We start from the raw sequence: 15318 nt of genomic DNA, 5'->3' as shown, positions 1-15318 counted from the left end.
CTGGTGTCACAGGCACCAAACATTTGAAAGCAATGTCCTAAAATGCGGTGTGTAAAATGGGAAGGGATAATAATTCATGACATGCAAAGCCTGTTTAAAATGGGACCGTATAAAATTAATGTGAATATTTTGCTGCCTGACAGGGTTTTGGAAGCAGATTTAATATTAACTTTCCAAAGGGAAATATAGTTGAAAAAGAAATATTTGCAGGGTGCCAGGAATGGGACTAATTGGAAATTTCTTTCACAGAGCCAGCACAGGTAACAACATAAGAAATCGGAGCAGTAGTAGGTCATACGGCCCCTCAAGCCTGCTCCACCATTCAATAAGATCATGACTGATCGTTGATCTCAACTCCACTTTCCCGCTCGATCTCCCGATCCCTTGATTTCCCGAGACTCCAAATATTGATCTAACGCAGCCTTGAATATATTCAGAGACTCAGCATCCACAGGCCTGTGGGGCAGAGAATTCCACAGATTCATAATCCTCTGAGTGAAGAAATTCCTCCTCATCTCTGTCTTAAATGGCCGACCCCTTAACCTGAGACTGTGCCCCCTGGTTCTCGACACTCCTGCCCGGGGAAAACAACCTCTCAGCATCTACCCTGTCAAACCCCTTCAGAATATTGTGTGCTTCAATGAGGTCAACTCTCATTCTTCTAAACTACCGGGGAGTATCGTCCCATTCTACACAATCTCTCAACTTAAGACAGTCCTCTCATCCCAGGAATCAATCTGGTGAACCTCTGTTGTACCACCTCCCAGGCAAATATTTCCTTCCTTAAATAAGGAGACCAAAACTGTGCGCAGTACTCCAGGTGTGGTCTCACCAGGGCCCTGTACAATTGCAGCAAGACTTCCTTACTCTTGTACTGTGGGCTATATATTAGGTACTATGGGCCGAGTGCCCTGTTTTTTTGCTGATTCGATGGTTGTATAAAAAGTTATTAAAATTTGACAGTTGCTCGGCAAACATATTTGTATTTCCTTCAGTGTACTCCTTACTCTTCAAGGGCTAGATTTTCCCCAAGCAGTTTTGTCGGCGCACTGACCTCAAGTGTTCCGACTTTGCGCGCTGGAAACGGCTCGGGGAAAAACTTACCACATCCTGGCCGTTGTGTACAGTCCCCGGAGTCCTGGCGTGGTGTCGATGGTGAAGTGGGGGGCGGAGCCAAATGCCTGCGCCGAAAACACTGCCGACACCTTCGCGCATGGGCAGTAGGGAGAGAAAACTTGGCACTCTGCCATTTTTAAACAGTGTCAAACACGATGAAAAGCACAGCAGCTTCTCAGCTTCTCCGGTCGCTCGGCGGGCTCTCCCCCCGTCCCTCCCCGATAAAATGCACAGCTCCAGCAGCTGAACTTCTCCGGTCCACAAGCTCACACTTCTCCGGTGTGTCTTCCCACCCCTATCCCAAGGATACAGGGACCGAGTGCAATGGAGCCAAGTTTGCTGATGATAAAAAGATGGGTCGGAAAGTAAATTGTGATACAGCAAAGTAAATCTCAATTCCGGAAGAACAATATGGAAAAGTACAGTGACCTCGACGTGATATAAACACGCAGCCTTCTGTTCTGGAGTCAGACACACGACCGTTGCACCACAAGGTCTACAGTACAGAGTGGCCATGTTTGAATACATGAAGGTTCCTGAAACACAGTTTCATTTGCCCTGCATTGGTGCAATGAAAGGGCTTTAAAATCGCCGGCCACTCCCACCGTGGGTCAGACAGCATCAGAAGCAGTGCCCACCTGTCACTCACCCTCTCACGCCCGCTTTCATCACCTGCTGCCCGCGGACTGCAGCAAATCCAGTTCATCATCAGCATAGGCAGTCCCTCGAAGCGAGGATGACTTGCTTCCATGCCAAAAAAGGATGAGTTCACAGGTGTTTCAATGATGGACCTAATATTCCAGGTCCCGAACTGCATGTTGAAGGGTGGAAGATGCCTGTGCGTGGATTTTTTTAACGTGTGTTGGCCGTTGCACCCCAGCCATCACACGGGCTTGACAGAGCGAGGTCTTGGTCCAGTGGCAAGGGTTATCCAAGATGACTGGAGACCAGCTCTGCTGCACGGACGCAGTGCCCACACATATCGCAGTGTGGGCTGGCCCGTGCTGACCTTGGGCCCCTGGCCCTGAACTCACGCCGCCCCTGGGCCCCGATCACATCCCTCCACAGTCTCTCGCTGCTCCTGCTGTACCTGCCCACGCTCCAATCACCCACCTGGACTTTGATGACATCACTCTTCGCTGCCGTCGCCCTCCTGCACCAGCTCGCGCTGTACCTTGCCGTGGTACACCACCACGCTGCTCCAGGCCGCCGCTCCCCGCTCCTTTTATGGCTCCGACCTGCCGCTGGTGTTCTCACGCAGGTCGGAGCCTCCACGGTGCTCCCAGCAAATCCAGTTACACGCCATGTCACCACACAATTCTCAGCTGTGATTGTAAGCTGACTATATTTAAAGCTATCGCAGAGACTGCAAGCAGTGTTCCCTGGTAGTCTAGTGGTTAGGATTCGGTGCTTTTGCTGCCGTGACCTGGGTTCGATTACCAGTCAGGGAAAGCATTTTTGCAGACCAAGTTGACATATATAATTCAAGTCTGTGAGATACTGAATAATTGTTTCAATCATCATTATTCCACCCACATGTGTTGCACACTGTAGGAAATAAAATATGTTTGCTGAGCGATGGCCGAATTTTCATAATTTTTTATACAACCGTAGAATCAGCAGAAAAACAGGTTATTCGGTACCTAATATATAGCCCACAGTATAAGAGTAAGGAAATCTTGCTACAATTGTGCAGGGCACTGGTGGGACCACACCTGGAGTACTGCACACAGTTTTGGTCTCCTTATCTGAGGAAGGATATACTTGCCTTGGAGATGGTACAACAGAGGTTCACCAAATTGATTCCTGGGATGAGAGGACTGTCCTATGGTGAGAGATTGTGTAGAATATGCTGAAACTATCTGGAGTTTCGAAGAATGATCGGTGACCTTGTGGATATCTGAACGGAATATATGGAATTAAGGACAGTAAAGTAAACTGGATATATGAAAATGTATAAAGCCATGGTTGAATAGCTGGGAGAATGTCTGATTGCAAATAGTGCAACATCAGCACAGTTAACAGTCTTTCTCAAGGTTTCAAGTTACTAATCCTGCCAATAACATAAATTGTAACATGAAATGAATATATGGATAAATCTGTAGAATTGCAAGGTCTCAGCTGGTAGTCACACCATAAATTGAAACATTCAGAGGCAATGCTTGAGCTTTCGTAAAAACATCTCATATAGATTGACTAATGAATGGCTGAGTTAGAATGTCAATCTAATTGTATTTTGTTATCTATTTTCAAAACTGTATAACTGTTGTCGCTTTACGATGTAACTTCACTTATCCGTAGGGAGTGTGTACGCTCGATCGAGAAAGTATATCTTCTGTCTGATAAGTCTTGCCGGCCAGTAAAATAAAGACTGCTTTGTTCAAAGCACAAGAGGTATTCGACTCATTAATTTTACTGAACCAGATTGAGAGAAAATAATCTACATTTACATTTGGTGTCAGAAGTGGGATCTCAACGGACGACTGCCGAAAACTTGCGAATTAAGAGCCAGACTAGCCTTGGATGAGACGAGGGGAAAGTGGCCACTGCAGTGAGTATGATGTCAATACTGCTCCAGTTTCCCCCGCTTTCAAAAGTCTGAGGAAAGTTTAGCCACTCGCTGGTTCTCAGGTAATGTCTGAACGAGATCCAGGACAATCTGGTGAATACCTTTCAAACTTAGAATATGGATAGAGATAGGGAAATTGCGCGATGACGCAAACCAAGCGGCGACTTGGAAAGATAGGTTATAGTTCGAGCTAGATAGGGATAGATGATCAATCATGGATCCAAAAATTAATAGGAAAGAAAAGAGACTCTTGAGAACGTCTGTTTAAGTGAGAAATGCTTCTGTGATTTTTACTGTAAAAAAAAAAGCCGTGGAGTTGTGGTTTGTTTTATCTCAAACAGAATGAAAGTTTTCTTGTCTGTGGGAAGTTTAAGAGTGTGAACCTTATTGAATTACATATATTCGGATGATAAGTTACGGAGCCAGGAAATGCACAAAGGATAGGTTTGTTGGTGGTTAAAAAAAAGGATTTAACATGCTCACTTACTTGTCGAAAGAACACATTCAGAGAAGGCACAGCAAAACAACTGAGATGGATTCAAAAGGATTCAAAAAAAATATTATATTAAATAACATGACCTTGATGCTGGAGCAATTGAGGTAACGAAAAGTAGTCCACAGCCTCTGTGCCAGACTTCTCTCTAGTTATGGAAAAGACAAAAAAAAGTAACGTACTAAATAGGTGCTGAAAACAAAATGTTCTGAGATTTTAAATTATGAACAAAATTCCACTGCAGTGTAAAATAAAAAAATCACTCCTGTCCAGTTGTCAGAAAAACTCCATTAAATTAGGGCTTTCATTGACTGATTGGATTTAAACTGCGCAGTGACGCGAAAGGATAGGGAAATTTGGAGACGAAAAGAAATTAAATTTGGAAAATTAGGCTCACAGGGAATTAAATAAGGCTTATGGGGAATTAAATAGAGGATAGGTGTTCAAATCAGGTGTGACGTCGACCTTGTATATCACTTGGCCCGTCTCGGCACTGATTGAATTTAAATCATGCAGCAACTCGAAAGGTAAGGCTGACGCAGACGCGCAGCGGCGCTAACGCGTGGTGACGCGAGACGTGCGGAGGTGCAAGCGTGCACCCGAGTGAACGTGGGCCGATGCGAATGCGCAGCCACGCGAACCACGAAATAACATCAAGTCAGTGCTGATTTTTGTAGGTCCGTTTATAGTAAGTTTGTTAAGTCTGTTTACTTCAACTTGGAATCGCGCGGCGATGCGAACCGCGGGGTGACGCGGCTTTGTGTTAGTTTAGTAAGTTTGTTAAGTCTGTTCAAGTTTGAATCGCGTGGCGACGCGAGCCACGGGGCGACGCGGCTTTGTGTTAGTTTAGTAAGATTGTTAAGTCTGTTTCAAGTTTGAGTCGCGCGGCGACGCGAACCGCGGGGTGACGCGGCTTTGTGTTAGTTTAGTAAGTTTGTTAAGTCTGTTTACTTCAAGTGTTTAGAATCGCGCGGCAACGCGAGCCACGGGGCGACGTGGCTTTGTGTTAGTTTAGTAAGTTTGTTAAGTCTGTTTACTTCAAGTGTTTAGAATCGCGCGGCGACACGAGCCGCGGGACGACGTGGCTTTGTGTTAGTTTTAGTAATGTCTGAAAGTTTTAAGTTTGTTTAAATCGCACGACTACGTGAACGCGTAACAACACGGTAATACGAGGAACAGCGTGAAAATGGGTAATCAGTTGGATAAAACAACGGATGCGGAAAGTCCGCTACAAAAGTAAAAACATCTCATATAGATTGACTAATGAGTGGCTGAGTTAGAATGTCAATCTAATTGTATGTTGTTATCTATTTTCAAAACTGTATAACTGTTGTCGCTTTACGATGTAACTTCACGTATCCGTAGGAAGTGTGTACGCTCGATCGAGAAAGTATATCTTCTGTCTGATAAGTCTTGCCAGCCGGTAAAATAAAGACTGCTTTGTTCAAAGCACAAGAGGTATTCGACTCAGTAATTTTACTGAACCAGATTGAGAGAAAAGAATCTACATTTACATTCTCATTGAAACGGATAATATTCTGAAGGGGATTGACAAGATAAATGTTGAGCAGCCCGGCTAGCTCAGCTGGTAGAGCATGAGATTCATGATCTCAAAGTTGTGGGTTCGATTTGAGCGAATTATTTTCCTTAAACTTTATGTTGCATTCACGGGAAAACATCTTTAATGAACCCATGATCTTCTTTGCACAATAAAAGGAATGCAAACTGAGGGAGAGTTGATAATTTAATAATTTGTTCTGTGATCTGCATAAGAACACAAGAACGAGGAGCAGGAGTCTGCCATTTGGCCCTACGAGACTGCCTTCTTTTGCACCGAAACAAATTATAACCGTGTTTTTAAATTAGCAGTGCGAGATATTTAGAGGGCACCTTTCAATGCTTCACAAAACTATTCCTTTCGCTACAGCCACCTGGGATCGATTCCTGGTTTGGGAGGTAAATTTGATATCACCGTTTGTAATTGAAGTGGAGTAATTTTATTACATTAGATGGATGTCCCAAAGCACTTCAGAGTGGTGTCAAAACAAATGATTTTGTAATTAAACACAATGAATGTTAGGAGTGGGATTCAAACCCATGCCTCCGGAGAAGACTGTGACCTGAACACAGCACCTTAGACCGTTCAGCCATCCTAACTGTTGGATGTTCTTTTTACAAGTTATTACTCTGGATAGTTTCAGAATGGGCACTTGTTCAGTGTTGCTGGAAGTCCCAGTGACCAGGATATTCTCTTCCCTGGGGTTGTCCTCAGCCTGTGCTCGGTGTACAGGGAGCTTTGGCCCAGGCCTGAGGTAGTTTGCATCATGGATCAATATACCCTGGAATGCTTTTGTACAATCTTATTGCAGACATGTTTTTGTTTCAAGAACAATGTTTCTGTCCGTGATCGAGCTGCGGACTTTTCACATGTGAGGCGAACGTGATCACCACTGCACTTCGCAAGCTGCTGCTTAGCTCAGTGCCCAGACAGAAGTGTTCAGCAACAAGCTGAAATGCTCAATCCCTCTCTCTGCAAAAAGTTCCTTTCACAAACATTTCTCTGACCAGAACTGCACCAAACAACAATGTTCTCCTTTCAAAGTCATTAAACTCCCGAATTTTCACGTCTGCAATTTTCTGGACAAGGACAAGGACTGAAAGCGCTTTGTGATCAGAAAATTGCCGGAATCCCCGGGGTTAATGACAGGGCATTTGATGGTTGATTTCCGTAGACAACTTGGGATTCAGGAGAACTGATTTTGTGGTTTGAAGTTCGAGGTAAACCCACGGGGCGGAGCCAATAGTCACCTGGCAGCAATCAGCGACAGGAACATGCAACTTAAGCAGGCCCGGCTATCAACGGCATTACCATCGCCGAATCCCCCACCATCAACATCCTGGGGGTCACCATTGACCAGAAACTTAACTGGACCAGCCACATAAATACTGTGGCAACAAGAGCAGGTCAGAGGCTGGGTATTCTGCGGCGAGTGTCTCACTTCCTGACTCCCCAAAGCCTTTCCACCATCTACAAGGCACAAGTCAGGAGTCTGATGGAATACTCTCCACTTGCCTGGATGAGTGCGGTTCCAACACTCGAGAAGCTCGACACCATCCAGGACAAAGCAGCCCACACCTTCAACATTCACTCCCTCCACCACCGGCGCAGCGTGGCTGCAGTGTGTTCCATCTACAAGATGCACTGCAGCAACTCACCAAAGCTTCTTCGGCAGCTACTCCCAAATCCGTGACCTCTGCCGCCTAGAAGGACAAGGGCAGCAGGCACATGTGAACACCATCACCTCCATTCTCGGGGGAGAGGGTGAACAGCCAGAGGTCATGGTCCATATCAGGACCAATGACATGGGTAGCAAGAGAGATGAGGTCCTGCAGACAGAGTTTAGGGAACTAGGAGAGAGATTAAAAAGCAGGACCTCAAAAGTAGTAATCTCCAGATTACATCCGGTGCCACGAGCTAGTGAGTACAGAAATAGGAGGATAGAGCAGATGAATACGTGGCTGGAGAGATGGTGCAGGCAGGAGGCCTTCAGTTTCCTGAGGCATCGGGACCACTTCTGGGTGAGGTGGGATCTGTACAAGCCGGACAGTTGCACCGAAACAGAGCCGGGACCAATATCCTCACGGGGTGGTTTGCTCGTGCTGTTGGGGAGGGTTTAAACTAGTTTGGCAGCGAGATTGGAACGTGAGAATAGATTCAATAGGCAAGGAAATAAAGCTGGAATTAGAAAGCAAAATTAAAGAAAGTGAGTTTGAAAGAGAGAGAAAACAAGCAGGTAAAAAGGGTAAATAAACACATTGAAATACACTGTTGTAGGAAGGCAAAGGCACCTGCTGAATATATAAATGTATGTATGTTTAAAATGTTAGCCAAATATAAAATGGCTGCCAGGGGTCTTAGCAAAGCATGATGGGGACTCGGTAAGCCAAGTTAGCTAAAACTGCTGACTGAGCGCTGACTCTGCAGAGCTTGGTACCAGGAATGTGTTGAATCAACAACTTGAGGCAAGATAGTATACAGAACACTGCGATAGCTAGTACGGAATGTCCTCAAGTCAGTGACCCCCAGATGGGGTGCCGAGCAACCACGGAGATAAGTAGCTAGGCACCGGCGGAACCCATGATTAACGAAGATAAGGGGGGTCTGGAAAACATCACATGGATATGAATCAGCCCCCAACTGTCATGAACTGATTATGCAGCCCCCTGATGTACCAAGGTTAATTCTATTGGCCCATTTAAACCTATATGTAATGTATAATCATTATGATTGGATTGTGTCCAGCCGAAGTGGGCTGAGTAACTGTAATGAACTATTGTAAAACATATAAATATCGATGAATTTCTTTGTTCGGCGGAGTAGAGTGCCTGGAGTTGGACCAGAGGCTCTCTCCCCGCTGGCGTAATAAAGGCCGTTTTGGCATTGGAACCGACACCGAGTGTCGAGTGATTCTTCCACAAAAACATTTGTGCTAACAGTGGTGTCACGAACAGGATTTCCCGGAGTCGCTGGACGTCCTTGGAAAAACCCGGGTGAGTATAAAAATGTTTTAATTATTAAGGGTGCGGAAGGTGGAGGCCGGTTGATCGACACGACGAGACAGTCTAATATCTCAAACGCCTAGCCTGAGCCTGAATTAAGAGGACTTTTGTCCCACGTGACGGCCAGGAACTAAGTAGGCGTAGGGAACGCATTTAGACCGTGGGATTGTGATACCGAGCGACATCTCCCAGACCCAGTAGTGTGATTTGAAAATATACCCCGGAGACCAGGCAGTGCACAGCGACCAAAGGAAACCAAACCTGTGAACGGGGTCGGACCGACAGACAAAACGGTGATAGGTAGTCGTTAAGGAGGTGTGGGGCACTGCGGGAATTGCTTAAACGCGTTTTAAGAATTGTATAAGGTTGTGTAATAGCAGAACTTGTGACCTGATAGTAGCCAGGAGACGGTCTGCTACAAGTTACGCTAGGAAGAAAGTGGATCTCTGAGAGTCGATTCCTAACGGTTCTAGTCCTACCCAGGAATAGCCAATACAGCAAGTAATCTCGAGGGGGAATAGAAGGGTCCCTTACCCGCCATCTGGCGTAAATACAAAATAAACTAATTGAGAAGATGATTAAGTCAGGATGGAACCCCCAGGAACCGCCAGCAAATCAACGGGAATGGTGGGAGTAGGAAAGGAAAGATAAAGATGAGAAAGCCGTGGTCTTGATTCTTCAAGCCCACATAAAATTAACAGAGGAAGTTAATCAGTATGTAAGAAATAAAAAAAACCTGATCGTGATTATCTGAAAAGAAGTATGGATCCAATAATAGAGCCAGCCAAACAATAAACTTTGCTGAATGAAAAGAGACATTTGTGAATGTGTAGGAATGAGATAAAGAATGGAGAAGGGAAGCTGTAATGCCTTTTAAAAAAGCCTGTGTCTCTGGAGGCTGCAGGCTGGGGAAGTACGCTCCCCTTTTTCCTTTGTGTCAAACCTTGATGCGAAAGCTTTTCGCTCAGGAAAGAGATTTTTAAATTGCAGATTTTCAGTACAATATTGAATTGGGATTTTGAGATATTTCAGGCGATTCTCGTTGATAAACATTTTGGTTGTATAGGAAAATCTTGGGTTTGGAAGCCTTTTTAATAAAATTACACATACTGCATCAGAAACTGAAGCTTAAAAAAGATGTAATTAATGAGATATAGTACCACAAAATTGAAGTTACAGAGCAAAAGATTAGAGTTTTTGATCAGCTTCTAAAACGGAAGTTAGGCAAAAAAATCCAGTAATACCATATTTGACATTTTGAAATTCAATAATAAATACAAATTCTACAAAAGGGGAGCAGAAATTAGGATGGGAACAGTGAAGAGTTAATTTTGTTGTGAAGATTTCAAGTACCACTGGTTAAGAAAGGGTGCAACAAAATGCGATACGTTTAAAACAAAAAGTTAAATCTGATCTCTTTTAAAAAATAAAACGAAAAGGTTTGGAAAAAATGACGTAATGTACGAATAAATAAGTGCTGAAAAAAAAGTGTTTGCGATGGAAAAAGACATAACTTACTAAATACTAGTTGATATTGGCTGTGAAAAAGATATTGGTTTAATTGGGAAAAGGAAAAAAAAATTGGAGGAGGTAAAAGACACTCTCCATTGATAATGATTTTAAATTACGAGAAAGTTTCACTGCAGTTTGAAAAGATTTCCAGAATGGACGTTGTTAATCAAGAAAAGTCCCAAACAGTCTAAACAAGCAGGAGGGTTTTGAAAATAACGAGGAGAAAAGATCTAAGCTATGCGAACTCAGCAGAGAGAGATATTAAACACAAGATTTGCGCAATGAACGGGACCGTTAAAAAATAAACGAAATGTTAGCATGTATACAGCTTGTGTGAAAATTGGATTTCAGTCAACAAAATAGCTATTAAAAATGTGTGCTCGCATTTTAAAAAAAATCTTAGGCAAGTACTTGAATTAGATGTTCAGGAAAAAATTGGAGTTAATCTAAAATGCTGTCTTTCCCGATGACAAGATTTTTATTATGACCACTTTACTAATGATTTCTGCTGTTTTCACGGATTCCTAATATCTAAGCAAGTTTAGAAGACACAAAGATTTGGATGATTACGCGAAGTCACGTAATGACATCAGGCCTTCTTACAAACCTGTAAAGGAGTTAACCCTTTCCATTGACAGCTGTTTTACACTGGACCTTACGAATTTGAATTTCTTCCGAAAATAAAGAAGACTCACCTGACAGACTGTGGAAATGGTGGGATAGTCAGAATAAAAATAAAACAGAACTAGCTGGTCAAGAGTTAAAAGCTAAGATAAATAAGCTGGAAGAGATTTAAAAAACAGGACCAGACGGATAGTGCAGTGTGCAGCCAAAGCACTAGCACCTATGACAATCGAGCCAATGTATCCCACGGTGGGTCGGTGTAGTCCACAAACCCAACCTAACAGTAAAGCACACTGCGATGTTTTGAGGAATAGTGGTGGCATTGGTGTTGATTAGAGTTTGGATAATATTTAGATGGGTCATCGTGCAGGCTCGAGCACAGCAGGCTCAAATACAAAACCAACGGCAGCCCAGACAGGGACATGAAGTGATCGAGATGGTACGACTATAAAGAATATGGATAACCTAACCCTTACTTCCGATTCCACAGAGTGACCGCGACACAAGTAGACCAGAACCTAACACCTGGTGACGCCCAGGCTATCTGTTTAAAATTTGCAGATACAACCATCACCGAGATGGGACCGCAGTGCTGACTTCGACTCTGGGGACTCATGATACTGGGAACCTTGAGGCCCACACAAGCACTGGATAATACAGACCGACTACGAGAGGTACAGCACACGCAAGAAAGACACAACTGCACCAACTATGGGGTTTTGTTTACTTTGACTGACGAAATATGCATTCCAGCAGCCAAGGACTGGAGCAAGGACAGAACTTATTTTAACGCGTGGCTGCAAATGAATCCGGATAAGAATAGAGTATGTGTGCGATGCTCCACGGGTACAAGAAGCAGTTGCATTAGACGAAGGGAGGCCGGGGGGGGCCCGATGAATGTACCTTTGGAATAATTTGCGCGCCTCCTGCCCAGCCACAACCGTTAGTCACCCACAAAGAGCGGGTGGGGCTGTGTGGATACTATGAGGAGGTAGAGGCTGCCGCAATATCATTGTATGTATGCTTCTCACCCCCTCCGACACCGCGCCCCATAAGAACCACTACACTCCACATGGAATTGCCATGTCCAACAATTATAAGGGGACTGGAAAATGTGATTGTGCTGTCCAAAGAGGGTGAACTATTGTATGATAATGTCAAGCATGAAATTGTGCCTGTCCTGATCAATATCTCAGGTATACAGATGCTGGAATATTGTACAGAACAGGCAAGAAATATGTATAATGTATTAAGTAAAGTTGTAATGCAGCAGGCTGCCGATACCATGGGTGCCAGTAGATTCCGAGGACAGGAGCCAGTTCATAGGACTAATAGGGAAATAGGTAATGATGTTGCGACCGGTTTTAATGCTGGAACCACCATAGTAAACTCACTGGACATACAAAGGCTAAATGAAAGGGTGGAGCAGCTTAAAGGGGTGATGAAGGGATTATTAGTACGGGCAGAGCAGACTCAGGAAGGTCAATCCGAACTTGGAAGAGAGGGAGCTGAAATCCAATTGGATGGCCTCTCGGTCCTGGAAGCTCAGGCAAAAACAATCAATCACCTTATCAACAGAGAGAGAGAAGATACCACAAAACTTAGACAGGGACAACTCTGTCACGCTTATGGCCTATGGATGGTGGGACAGATACGACACAACCTCGATCATATCCAAAGGGGGGAGTTGCCAGACTGGATAGACAGCCCACATCTGGCTCAGTTGGCCAAACTGAAGGGGACACTGGGTAATTGCACTCTGAAGGGACTAACCAGAGTATGCCCAGTGATCCCAAACTGCCGAATGGGCAAAGCTGCCGGAGTGGGAATAGCCCTGATGATACCTATAGTCACACAAGATTCAGGACCGTTTCCCCTTTATCAACTGTAGAATATCGGGATCATACGGGAAAACACCTCCCTCCATTACTATCTGACCGCAGCCCCTGCTGTCCGCAGAGACAACACACTCTATGGGATCGCCCTGACGGGATGCAAGCAGACGGGTGACATTACGGTGTGCCCTTACCCGGTGGGACAGGGAGAACTAGTCGAATGTGGATTTAATCCAACCGATGGATGTGTATTGGAAATAGTACCTGCCCACACACATTTTGCCAGAACAGATTACGGGGGCAAAGGAAAATACTGTGTCTCTACCACGGTACATTTATATTGGTACAATGGCTTACAATGCCAGATCTCGCAACCAAACTTTTGCTTCACAGCCCTATGACCTCACAATAGGACAAGCCCACATTATCCAGGTGAGACACCGAGGCCCAAAATCATTAACGCCATCGATCAGCTCCCCGATCACCTGCAGGGTTATGACGAGCCAGAGCAGGCCCCTATCCCACATTTAGTTGCAGTATTAAGGGAACTAAGACTCAGAGTAGGCCAGTGTGTCAGGTTCTACCACCAACTACAGACAAAGATTGAAATACTGGAGAAGGATACTGACCAAGAGTTACAAAACCAGAGTTGGTGGAGGAGGGTCAGGGACTGGAGCATGAACGTAAACATCCACACCTGGATTGGAATAATATCACACAAACTGGTAGAGATACAGCTGGTCTTAGCACTAACATGGAGAGTCATGGCCTGTTGATCCTGCAGGCATTATGCACGACAAAGGAGTATCAGAACAAGGGCTCAAGTAAATAACGTGACTTGTCCAGCAGAGGGACAGGGGAATCTGAACTATATCAATTTGATCGAAGCAACTGGGACTTCTGACACCACGTGGCTGGCCAGCACGTTGAGGCAGGAAGTACCGGGTGGTACATAAAAATATAAGTCGAGCAACAAATTATGTTGTCGGTTAAAGGAGACTAGGATTAGTCCATTACCGAAAGGGGGGATTGTTGTAGGGCAAAGGCAAAGGCACCTGCTGAATATATGTATGCATATATGTATGTGTAAAATGGTAGACAGATATAAAATGGCTGCCAGGGATTCTGCAAAGCACTAGGGGAATTCAGCTAATATTTAGCTTGACTACATTTTTGGGTGGCTGATGACACTGCAGTTCCGTGTACAGGAACACTGGAAAGAGCGAGCTCAGCAGAACATCCTTAATCAACAAACCACAGACAAGATGTCCTAGCAGAATACTGAACAAAGAAATTCCTGTGACTGTGTAAGGATAAGGAGGTTAGGTGCAGACAGAACGCAAGGACAGTAGAGATAAGGGGATCTGGAGAATCTCACGAGGCCATGAATAAGGCCCAGCTAAAACATGAGGTGATCACGCAGTCCCCTGGTGCCTGGGGGCCAATTCCATTGGCCCAGTGGAATCGATTTATAATTTATAGTCCTTAAGATTGGATTGTGTCCTGCCGACATGGGCTAAGTAATTGTAATGAACTGTTGTAAAACATATAAATATCGATGAATTTCTTTGTTCGGTGGAGTGGAGTGCCTGAGTTGGACCAGAGGCTCTCTCCCCGCAGGTGTAATATAGGCCATTTTGGCATTGGAACCGACCCGAGTGTCGAGTGATTCTTCCAGGAAAAGATTTGTGCTAACATAACCCGTGCTGTACCAGCCCTGGGAGAGATTGATGGGACAGTGTAGAGGGAGCTTTACTCTGTATCTAACCCCGTGCTGTACCAGACCTGGGAGAGATTGATGGGACAGTGTAGAGGGAGCTTTACTCTGTATCTAACCCCGTGCTGTACCTGTCCTGGGAGAGATTGATGCGACAGTGTAGAGGGAGCTTTACTCTGTATCTAACCCCGTGCTGGATCTGTCCTGGGAGAGATTGATGGTACAGTGGAGAGGGAGATTTATTCTGTATCTAACCCATGCTGTACTTGCCCTGGGAGGGTTTGATGGGACAGGTTAGAGGAAGCTTTACTGTATATCTTAGATGGGCTGTATGTGCTCTGTGAGTCTTTGATGGGACAATATAGGGGGAGCTTTAATCTGTATATAACACATACTGTACCTGCCCTTGGTGGGTTTGATGTGACAGTGTCGAGGAAGCTTTAGTCTGTACCTGTCCTCTGAGTTTTGATGAGACATTGTAGAGGGGGCTTTAATCTGTATCTAATCCATACTGTACCTGCCCTGACGGGTTTGATGGGACAGTATAGTGGGAGCTTTGCTCTGTATCTATCCTGTGCTGTGCCTGCCCTGGGAGGGTTTGATGGGACAGTGCAGAGGGAGATTTAAACAGGTGCTGCACTGTAATGTATATATGCCCGGGTTTACCTGCCACCAGGGGGACCGACCGTCGAAGGTCATTGGGCCACAGGCACACACATGCAACTCTTGTATATAAAGAAAGCCTCCATGTTTAATCGTTTGTTCGAGAGCTAGAAATGTACGGTCAGGATGCACCTGATTGAGTTCACGGTAGTAAGCCTGCTGAGTTATTGCATATGCACCATGCATCTTCCCCTGGAAGAGTTTGATGGGGCTGTGTAGCGGGAGATTT

General features: G+C 44.9%; 1 non-coding gene across 1 annotated transcript; it reads left to right on the top strand.

Moving 5' to 3' along the window:
* The first annotated feature begins 2495 nt into the window (after positions 1–2495).
* Positions 2496–2567, top strand: trnak-uuu (transfer RNA lysine (anticodon UUU)). The gene has a single exon. It is a non-coding gene; the product is annotated as a tRNA-Lys (tRNA).
* Positions 2568–15318: the final 12751 nt, after the last annotated feature.

This window comes from Pristiophorus japonicus, unplaced genomic scaffold (genome assembly GCF_044704955.1).
Source record: "Pristiophorus japonicus isolate sPriJap1 unplaced genomic scaffold, sPriJap1.hap1 HAP1_SCAFFOLD_113, whole genome shotgun sequence".
NCBI classification, from domain to species: Eukaryota; Metazoa; Chordata; class Chondrichthyes; family Pristiophoridae; genus Pristiophorus; species Pristiophorus japonicus.
Note: the sequence above shows the minus strand (reverse complement) of the source record. Positions and strands in the feature narration are given on the sequence as shown.